Source organism: Protopterus annectens, chromosome 8.part0, assembly GCF_019279795.1.
Source record: "Protopterus annectens isolate FY-2018-M chromosome 8.part0, PAN1.0, whole genome shotgun sequence".
Classification (NCBI taxonomy): domain Eukaryota; kingdom Metazoa; phylum Chordata; order Ceratodontiformes; family Protopteridae; genus Protopterus; species Protopterus annectens.
In genome coordinates, this window is record NC_056741.1 from 560,548,851 (window position 1) to 560,560,885 (window position 12,035).

Consider the following 12,035-nt stretch of genomic DNA (forward strand, 5'->3'; position numbering starts at 1 on the left):
AGTATTTCCAGTACTTTCATCCAAGAGTAATATTAAGAAGTAGATATTTTAGTTCTGTTCTTCACTGTTAATATTTCCATGTGAGCAACTGTTGTTGTTAAATTCTCAAATTCCTTGAACGTAGGAGAAGCCTCATTTTTCCAGTGTATAGTTATGATTTTACGTGAAATTGCCAATAGTGACCATAGGATTTTAGTGTCTTTTTTTGGTATTCAGTTTGGAATAGGAGAGTTGAATAAAATTAAAGACTTTGTTAATTGAAAATTATCATTATAAACAGTCTGAAAAAATAGTTAATGGATTTCCAGTACATATTGAGACATATACATTCATAAAAACATGCTGCCAATCTGCTTTTATCTTGGTATGGCATCTCCAACATTGATCTTCAATAGAATACATTTTGGCTAACCTATGTGGTGTATAGAAACTTCTGTGTAGATATCTCCAAGTGAATAATTGCCAGTATTTTGATAATGTAGAAAATTTGGAAGATTTTAGAATATTACTTTTTTCTTCTTCAATTGGAGGATGGTTGTTTATTAAAGTATAATAATCCCAGTATGATTTTTCATGATAGTTTTTTTTTTAACAATTTTATAGATATTAGACAAATAACCTGTACCCTGATAAGGCTGTTTTGTGATAAGAATAAGGTATTCAATGAGTTTTGGAGCTTCATGTCTAACTGAAGGTTGCATTTGTTCTATTTTATTTATAAGAAAATGCCTTAGATTTTGTAAAAACAACCAATTGCCTTTATTTATATTATAATTATAAATTATCTGTTCATTTGTTAGAATTTTCCCTTTCTCTATAAGTTGATGCCAAAAGAGTAATGTTTCTTCTTTAAGTATATTTATTTTAGATATTTGGAATGCATCTAGAATATTTGGTGTAATAGCTATAGGGAAAATAAGAAAAATCCAAGAATTAATATTTGGTATTTTGTTTATATATGTTTTGAACACTGAAAGTGTAGAGCTTATATAGTTTGATGGCAATTTATTAATATTATTCCTTTTCCCTAAAAAATAATATTTTAACATCCATATAAGGGGTGATGGTATTACTGTTAAGTTGTCTTGTATGTGATTATAATTGACTTCTATGTAAATCTGCTCATGGGCTTGTTTCCATATAGGTGTGTATGAATTATTTAACCATAGTGTTATGTTTTTAATAACAGATGAGGTAATATATAAATCAATATCTGGTAAATTAATTCCACCATCTTCCCAATCTGGTAAATGTTTATTTAAGACTATACGGGGTTTATTTGGAAACCATAGAAAATTTAAAATTAGTTTATTGTATCTTTGAATAATATATTTGGGAGGTGGCAATGAAAAATTTTGTATTAAGTATAATATTTTGGGAAATATGATTATTTTAATAAGATATAATATGTCTGCTGTTGAAAAGATATATTTATTCCAGTAACCAATTGTTTGTTCTATTTTGTCTAGTATTTTATTATAGTGAAATATTAGAGAATCTGTTAATGCATTGAGTAGATTTATTCCCAGATATAATAATTTACTTTCTGTTACTATATATTTGGAAAATCTTTTGTTTATATTATTTTTTTTTTACAATTACAGGGCATAATTTTAGTTTCGTTTTCATTAAATTGTAGGCCTGAAATATTTTGAAATGTATTCATGGAGTTAAATAGAGCATTCAAAGACTTGTTTGCATCTGAGAGAGTTAATAGTATGTCATCAGCAAAGAGTTGGATTTTAAGGTTTAACATTGTATTAATACAAATGCCCTTTATGTTATTGTTTGATCTGATTTGATTTGCAAAGGGTTCTATGAGTAATGCAAATAACAATGGTGATAAAGGGCAACCTTGTTTAGTTCCCTTTTTGATTGTTATAGGGTCTGATCTATGTGATCCCAGTTTAACATATGCAGTAGATTTTTCATATAGTATTTGGATAAGATTATTAAAATTATAAGGAAAGTTATATTCTTTTAAAACTAGTGAAAGAAAGTTCCAGTTAACCGAATCAAAAGCTTTATTAATATCTAATGAGATTACATTTGAATCTAGGACTTTATGTTTGCTATAATCTATTAATGTTAGTATTCTTTTAATATTATCTGAAGTATTTCTTCCTTTAATAAAACCTGTTTGATCTTTATGAATTAAGAAAGGAAGAAAGTGTTTGATCCTATCTGCGTATATAGCCATAAACATCTTATAGTCTATATTGAGTAATGATATTGGCCTATATGAGGAACACTGCTTCTCATCTTTATCTGGTTTGATAATTGGGGATATCAATGAATATTTCCAAGAGGCTGGTATATTCAAATCTTTATTGGCTATATCATATGTTTTTAATAATAAGGATATGGCTTGATTGGGTATTAATTTATACATTTCTGGTAGCATATTATCTGGGCCAGTTGCTTTATTTGCCTTGAGCTTTTTAATTTGTGATTTTTAATTCTGTCATATTGATTGGTTTGCTTATAATGTCTATTTGTTCTTGTGTTAATTTAATATGAATATTATTTTCTAAGTATTTTTTATATCTTTAGTAGGTGTATCTTGGGTGTTTATGGAATTATTAATGTTAAATTGGAGTCTGAATGCTTCTAAAATATCATTTAGTTCCATAACTCTTTTGTTAGTATTAGGAATAAATATTTCTTTTATTTGCTTAGATTTAATTATTTTTTTTGTTCTATTAGTTAAGTTTCTCAGGTGTGCTGAATTAGTAGAGTATGAGTTTATTTTTATCTTTTCTAAGTTAATCATAATCTTATGATGTAACAATTCTATATCCTTCTTATTGATTTGTGTAAGTTCTTGAACTTGAGTATCATTACCCTTTTGTATTTCCAATTTCAATTTATCTGCTTTGTTTTGTAAGTCTAGCATATCTTTATTCCATAACTTTCTTTTATTTATGTGCCAGGATAATATTTTCCCATGTGTAACTGTTTTTAATGACTCCCAGACATATATTTCTGAAATATCTTCTGTGTAATTTATTTCTAGAAAGTTTTTGATTGTTTCTTCATAAAATTCTTTGAAATCTGTCAATTTTGTGATATAGGAAGGTATCCTAGTAATGGGATTTGAATAAAATGGTGTAAGCTCTATCTCAAAGACTATGGTATTATGATCAGATAAGGGACAATTTATAATTTTAACTTTGTCAATTTTTGTTATTAGGTCATTGGCAACATATATTCTATCAATTATAGAGTTCATTTTATATCTATGAGAATAAAATGTGAAGATTAGTGAGTCTGGTTCTGCAAATTCATTTATATCTTTTAAATAAATGTATCTATAAATTTTGATAGTGCTTTAAAGATAGGTTGTTTTCTTCTTTTAGATTTAGAATCCGTATCTTTTTCATTCATTATACAGTTGAAGTCTCCTGCCAATATCAGGCTACCCTTAGTTAAATGAATTATCTCTTCAAAGTGCTGTTTAACTGTTTTTAATCCTAGTCCTGGAATCCAATATAGATTTACTAACGTATAGATTCTCTTATTTAATTCTATTGAAGCTAGACAAAACATACCTGATGTATCTTGATGAGTAGTAATTATTTTAGGTGTTATAGTTGAGTTGCAAAGTAGTATAGCTACTCCTCTTTTTTTTTGTTTTGTATTGAGAGTTTATTAGTACTGTGTAATTATTAATATTTAAGTTGTTTATATCTCTATCTAATAAGTGTGTCTCTTGTAAGAAGACTATTTGTGGTTTATGTAAGTTTATGTACTTGAATAGGCTTCTCCTTTTATTGCTATTATTTGGATCATTAATATTTATGGATAAACATTTAATTTCCTAGTTTTGAGTTTGTTTTATGTGTGAGTTTATGTAAATATTGTTTATTCTTAGTTCCATCTTGGATACAGAATTCAAAAAGTTTTTTTCTTGTATGATTTTTCATGTTTCTGAGTGACACCAAAGTGATAGAATAAAAAAAAACCAAAGAACTTCCAAACTTGTAATTCTTAACCTTAAAAACCATTCCCTATCACTATGAGGTAATATACCTCTTTGTTTGGTTAGTGAATCTAACCAAACAAACTTTCTACCCTCACAAATAATATTTGGATCAGTTTCTCTTATCCTCTTAGTTTTTAAATAGAGATAATTGAATAATATATTAAGATAATCTAATCAGCTAAAATATATAAATATATTCTTTGCTCATCTTATTGTAATTCAATAATACTTATTTCTAATCAGGTTTCAAAAAGGTACAAATATTTAGATTAATGTAGTATCATTTCAAAATAGTTTAGGATATTAATAAACATCATGTTAAAATCTATAACTGTATGTTGCATACATCTGTTGAAAACTATTCACTGACATTACTGTATAATACAATACTATTGTGTAAATGTTTTAGACTACTCAAGTCCGAAACCAGTGTTTAAATTAGTATTTGCAAAGTCATATTGGAATAAAAACATGAATAGTTCTGAAACCACATCATATTTCATGTTTAACATAAACTGAAATGCAATACAATGTACAAGTATATTAGTATTTCTTTAGTAGACATTAAATATGTTCCTCTGATTGTATTTTTCAGCTTTTCAAAGACAATTCCCATGGCTGGAGACAACAAGATCAAAATTTAGGCATCTCCCTTATCCAAGAGACTACTTATAATGTTGTTACTTGATTGAGTGTTTTGTTGTTAACACTTTTATCAACTTTCAGAGGGACTTTGTACAATCAAAAAGACACCGTACAGAGGTAAAAATACAGTGCACTTGACCACATTTTCAAAGCAAACATCTATGTATATCACATATTAACTCTTACAGCTTAGACTGACACTTAACCAGTGAGTTTATCTGCTGACAATAAGTGCTGGAGATATAATTTTGGCTTACTTAACACCAGTAATTTAATCTTATGACTGAATAAAAGTTTAGAATTAAACATCCGGAGCTTCTCATTATAGTATTTAAAAACTTAAAAAGTATACTGGAGAACATATCAAAATAATGGAAGCTGCTAAAATTTAAACTATTATGTATGAAAATATTACAGGTTAAAATTCCTAACCCACTTTGCAGTAAATAGACAAAATGTGTTTAAACTATGGGGTAATACCTTTATTACATCAAAAAGGTGTTTAAGAAGCTTGTTTTTCCTCTAACATCAGAGGATAGCTATGGTGATCCATGCACTGCAAGAGTATTATTTATCCTGGCAATTGCTTTATGACTGTATATAGAAATATTTAATTCAAATAATTAACTGGCATTACAACAATGTTTCTCTGAAAAGTTGTTTTATAGTTAATGACTAGCTAGAACGCATCATTGAGAGGATACATTTATCAAATGTCAAGTGCTTTAGCTATAATATAAGTGTCCCCTCAAATTAATCCCTGATGAATATATTGCTTGCTAAACTTGCAGACTAATATTGGCGTCTTTTCATGTAGTCATATTGGAACATGAAAATACAGGTCTGCTGATAAGGAACAATCAGGCTCTCAACTGCCAGACAATGCTATACATTTGTCTGCAGAAAGGTTTGAGAATTACGGTTGCATTGTCAAGCATTTTTGTTTACACTAACAGTAACATGATATACCCACATACACTAGTATTGTGTCATTCTTGATAATGTAAAAAGCCAGGTAATATTATAAGAAGGGTGAAGCCACAGCAAGAAAATATAATAAGAAGAGTACAGCCGCAGTCATTATTCAGATGAGTAAATGGGAACAGCATGAGCCATCTAAGGATGGATAGCTCGCTGAGTACCTGCCACAATGTATGTTCATAATGCATGGTAACTTAGTAATAAATTAGGGTGTGTGCTAAGCCTCTCCCTCTTCTACTCAAATTGGATTTAATACAATATGTGTGTAGAACACAGATGCTTCGACAAAGTTCAAACCTATATGGGATATAAATATTGTATAACTGACACACTGGGTTAAATCCTCTGTTGTTATGTTACTTATTATAGTTGTTTATATGATTATTGCTTTTACTTTCTCTATCTAGTATATTATACTGTTATTTAAATGCTTGATTTGCTAAATGTACATTTAACCTTCTTGTCGCATCCCATTTATCCACTTGAGGGCATATTTTGGTAGCAGGACATTAGTAGTATTTTGTAGGAGCACCAGTGTGGCAAATGGCAATTTTCTTTAAAATAAACCTGTCCGTTGCTTGACATTTACTAGTTTCTTTAGAGAATTTGTAAAACAGGAGTGATTTTATTCGCTGATGATTAATTTCTGCTCTTTAAACTCTGCTGTACAAAGCATAGTAAGGGATAGCTAAAATGTCTGGAAAACTAAACTGACAGAAAGACAAGTAGATATATGTCCTTATCTATCAAGGTGCTAGAAGACATCAGTAGCCATAAGCTGAAAGTGCTTCAAAAAATATATATCTGTGTATATTTAGATGAACCTCATATATTATTTACGTTTCCTTAGAAGGAATTTAGGTTCCTGTATCTTTAAATGTGAACCTAGCTTATTTCCTGACTTGACGTCAATTAGAAAGAGTCAGGGGATGGCGTACACAAGTAAATATGACAAGCAATAAGTAACTCGAGTTTCTAGTGATGTTTGTGGCTGTTAAATTGTCTCAAGAACCAAGCGGGAAAAGGTACGTGTTTTTTCTTTTTTATTTTCCCTTCTCTTACTTCGTGACAAACTCATGTAGTGTGCACGCGAGCACTCTAGTTTGCGGAGTAGTGTTCACAACTATGAAACTTTCATTTTAAACATGCTATGCCTTATTTCTCTACAAAAGAAAAAACAACATGATATCTAAGCTAGTCACAAGCATCTCTCAACTCCGGATGTCCAGAGTCACAACACACCTGACTTATAGCCTCAAAATATCACTTAAAACATATTTTTTACTGGACTATATTAGCATGTGCATATGGGTCAAAAGCAGAACATATTTTAAGATTATTTAAAGTAGTCTTATAATACATCTAAACTGAAATACTTAATTTCAAAAGCAACACATTTCTGCCCAGCATTAGCGTTTATTACTCCTTACTCTTATATTTCTATCATACACTCTCTTACAAACTAAGTGGTGTCTCAGCTCCTCTGCTGGACTGATTGTCTACGCTCTCTCTCTCCTCTAACTGTTTCTGCCCCGCTTCGCTCCCCTCCCTACCCCCTTATCCCACCCACCCCACTCACTCTTACCCTTATACCGCACAGTCCACACCCCCTTCTAATCACACCTATCTGGAACAGCTACCTCATTTGTAACTCTCCTCCCACCAGTATCTACCTTCCTTCCCTTTCCTACATATCTCCCCTCCCTCTTATACCTAAGCCTATCCATTAACTCTTTCCTCCAAGCCTCCCTGACCTATACTACAGACTTAGCCCACCCTTTACCTCAGGAGCTCTTCTCATCCACTCCTCACCATGTCTTCAATAACTAACAGTTCTCCATCCAAGACCTCTATAACAAAACATAACCTAGCTAAACTAGTAGCCCTGGTAATTTCTTCTCTAGTACTCACTCTCCCCTATCTCTTGACCTCCTATGAAATAAAACATAATTACCATTTTATAACTTCTTCCAAGCAAACTGCCTCTGAACTTATAACCCCAAATTTTAACCATTCTAACATTACATCTACCTCTTGCTATCTTCTATCCAAATACCATAGACTATCCCATACCAAATGTAATAATCTCATGTCAATGAAACTAAAATACAAACTGAACCCTACCAATAAGCCACACTCAGTATACAAGCCCACTACCTTGACAGATGGTGATATACATCCCAACCCTGGACCCTCAAATACTTCTTCCGAAGCAAGCACAATATTCTCTAACTCACCCCTTCCATTGCCAATCTCTAATTCGAACACTTTACTCTTAGGACACCTCAATATTCGAAGTGTCAACAACAAAGTTACACATCTCCACTCTCTTCTGGAATGTCACTCTTTTGATATCCTCTGTTTAACTGAAACCTGGTTAAAACCCTCCACTAAAGACACTGAAATCATTCCCCCAGGTTATAACATCCTACGACTAGACCGCAATACTCGTAAGGGTGGGGGAGTAGCTCTTATATTTAAAACTGAACTAAATATATCCTCAGTAGCCTATGTCCCCCTTGAGAACACCAACACTGAACTCCTCATATCAAAACTGCAACTAAACCCTAATAAAGCCATCTATATTATCTGTACCTATCTACCACCTGGTTATAACTCCATAATCATAGAAAATATCCTTAGTTGGGCTTCGTCCACCTACCCACAAGAAACTGTAATACTTGGAGACTTCAACCTTGATTGGTCTTCAGTTAATTCTAACAACCCAGCCTCTCATATTAATCTCCATGGCTTTACCCAAACTATAAACACCCCCACTAGAACTAATAAACCTAACAACAAAGAAAGTATACTAGATTGGATTCTTGTTAACAAACCCCAACAAAATTACCTAGCAGGTACTTTGCCTGATGACATGAGTGACCATAACTTAACCTATATCATAAGGCAAAAGTATGTCACTACAAATGCCCCAACCTATAGGACCTTGCGCAGTAATAAACATTTCAACCCTACTCTATTTAAAACTGAACTAAATGCCTGTAACCGGAACCCTCTAAAAACTCTTCCCCTTGATGAAGCTGTTCAATATTTTAACACCAAATTCTTAACAATCTTAGATAACCATGCTCCAAAAAGAACTATCAGAATAAAAGCTAAACCAGCCCCCTGGCTATCTAAGGAAACAAGACAGAAAATATTACTCAGAAACAAACTCTGGCTAAAATGGAGAACTAGTAAATCACCCTCAGATCATCAAACCTTCAGACACCTAAGAAATAGTACCAAAAAATCTATTCTTTCTGATAAAAAAAAACTACTATAGCAACCTCCAGCAATCTAATTACAACAATCCCCAAAAATTCTGGGCAACTTTGAACAAACATCTTCATCCTGGACAGACTACCACTCCCTCCCCCTTGGGGTCAGACAAAAATTCTTCCCATGAAACTGCCAATGCTTTCAACTCCTTTTTTACTGATACTATCAACTCATTAGCCTCTCAACTTTCTACGGACAATTCTAACATTCCTCAACTTGCCTCTTCTAATCTACCTACCTTCATAATACAGCCCATCTCCACCACCTTTATCCAAAAATGTATTTAAAAGCTTAAACCATGTACCCCATCAGCTGACCAACTTCCATCTGAATTCCTTCAAAAAGCAGCCACAGAAATAGCCTATCCCATATCTATTCTTATAAACAGAACCATTAAAGAAGGAACTATCCCTGATATCTGGAAAATCTCACATATTATACCCTTACATAAAGGAGGAAACTCCACAGATTATTCTAATTACAGACCCATTGCCCTCCTGTCTCCACTAGCAAAAATCATGGAAAAATGTATTCACCACCAATTAATGAATCACTTAACTAAATACAACATTCTATCTCACTGTCAACATGGTTTCAGGCCTTTTCACAGTACTACCACTGCTCTCCTTTCCTTTACTGACTTCATTAACAAAAACCGCAATAATAATATCCTATCTTCAGCACTCTTTATTGACCTATCAAAAGCTTTTGACATGGTCAATCACCCCCTCCTCCTAAAAATCCTGGAATCTCTTGCTTTAAACCCAAACGCCATCCAGTGGTTCACTTCCTATCTTACTAACAGGAAACAGGCTGTCCTCTGGGAGAACAAACTCTCCTGTCTGCTCCCTATCTCTCTTGGTGTCCCACAAGGCTCTATTCTCGGACCCCTTCTATTCTCCCTTTTCATAAACGACTTACAAGTAGCTATTCCCCAAGCTACTTGCATACAATATGCAGATGACTCTACACTCATTTGCTCTGCTAAAACCATCCCAGAGCTTCAAACTATTACTCAAAATGTATTCCATACTGTTGAAGCATGGTTCTTAAAACGCTGCCTACTTTTAAATGCCAAAAAAATGAAACTCCTCCTTTTCGAACCCACTACTAGATCCCCCCCATTAGACTTCTCTATCTCATCTATTAACAACACCCTCATATCAACCGACTCTTCTACCAAACTGTTAGGTGTGGTGATCGACGACAATCTTACCTTTGATTATCACATAAACAATACCATTAAAACTGTAAATAGAAAACTGGGCTCCCTCTACAGAATTAAAAAATTCTTAACCCCAACAGCCAAAGCTACTTTGGCACATTCTCATCTCATTTCCACTCTCCTCTATGCCTCACCAATTTATACTAACCTGAAGAAAAATAATCTCTCTAAACTAACTAACACCTACAATAGTATAGCAAGATTTGTTACTGGTAATCAATTCAGAACTTACCACTGCCTGAACCTACAACAACTTCACTGGCTTGAATTAAAAAACATGTTGCTTCTTTCCCAACTTACCATTGTCCAAAGAGCTTCTTATCTGCCTAACAACACTCCTGTACTTTCTAATCTCTTTACCCCTTATTCTAACCTGAATTCTCTTCGCTCCTCTAGCAAACTCCTAGTAACTTTCACTAAATCCAATAACCTTGCTGGTGACTCCCTTTTCTCCAATACCATTGGTAAGTACTGGAATCAACTCCCCACTGAACTGACTTCTATTCCATCTCCTGTCCTTTTCAAACAAAAGCTTAGAATTTACCTTAGAAATCACTGGTTATGTCCCTGCCTTAACCCAGAATGATACCATATATTCCACAATTCCACTTCTCCTCCATCTCTTCTACTCTTGTTACCTTCTATTCTATTTCTCCACTATATAAGACTTACCACTCTACTACCCTTCTCCTCCAGATTGCAATACTCTGACTGCTGGGAGTTTTATTTAAGTAACTAATCTACTTTTCCATTGTCTTTTAATGTCTTTTCTTTCTTTTACTTTCTTAAAATGTTAAATAATGCTAAATAAGTTGTGCATTTTTATTTCTAGAATGTTGTGTGCATTTGTTGTGCAGGTGTGACTTTTGTGGGCAATTTTTAATCTTATAATATAATTCCATATACTGTTTATTCCCTCCTTATTTTTTATTCTGCTCTTTTTTGCATCCTATGAAATTGTTTTATGTCTATGTGGAGCTTTTCTCCCCGGGCCGCTGCTGAAAATGGAAATATATCCAGTTAGACTAGCCCGGTTAACAAATGTAAAATAAATAAATAAATAAATAATAAAATTATCCAAACAGGGACACTTTTAACTTATAAAAAGTAATGCTGTCAGGGATGTAACTGATAATAAGTTATATAGCAGCCATTACTATACCTATTAAGCAATATAACCATATACTGATTAAAGTATTATAAGTTAATGACGATTTTATAAAAAGAAGAGAAAAATAAAAACAACAAAACACAAAGAGAGAAAATAAATAAATATACAAATAAATAAATAACTATTTGAGAACATTATTATGCGTTGATTACTCTAAGAATATGAAAATAATAGATGGATAATAACGAAAAATAGAGTAATGTTTAAATTATGCTTAGTATATTGATGTGATTTGAGATAAATGTATTTAAATGTATGCTAATTTTGACATTTAAAGTATAATTGAAAACAGTACCTGTTTCGGTGTAACTTGAAGACAGTAAGAACCTTTCTTTTGTTGTTAGTGTTATTATTTAGATTTTTACAGAATATAACATATGTAAGATTATTTGTCCTTTAGTTTTTTTTTTTCTTTTGCTCAACAGTTTTCCAATTATTTACTTCAGCATTTCTTTTCAGTGTACTTATTGTCCAGTCCATAGATTCTTCATGTGTTAGGATGTTGTTGTTGGTAAGGTATTTTATTGCTGAATCTACTGTTTCAAAGATTTTTATTCCATTTGGTAGAAAAACTCTCAGTCTTGCTGGGAATAAAAGATGGACTTTCAGTTGCTTTTTCTTCAAGGTTTTTATTATTGGTAGAAATTATTTTCTTTTTGAAACCACCTTTGTAGAATAATCGCTGTCAAATCTTATTAATGAATCATTGTATTTGATGGGAGAATTTGCCCAAGCATTTCTTAGTA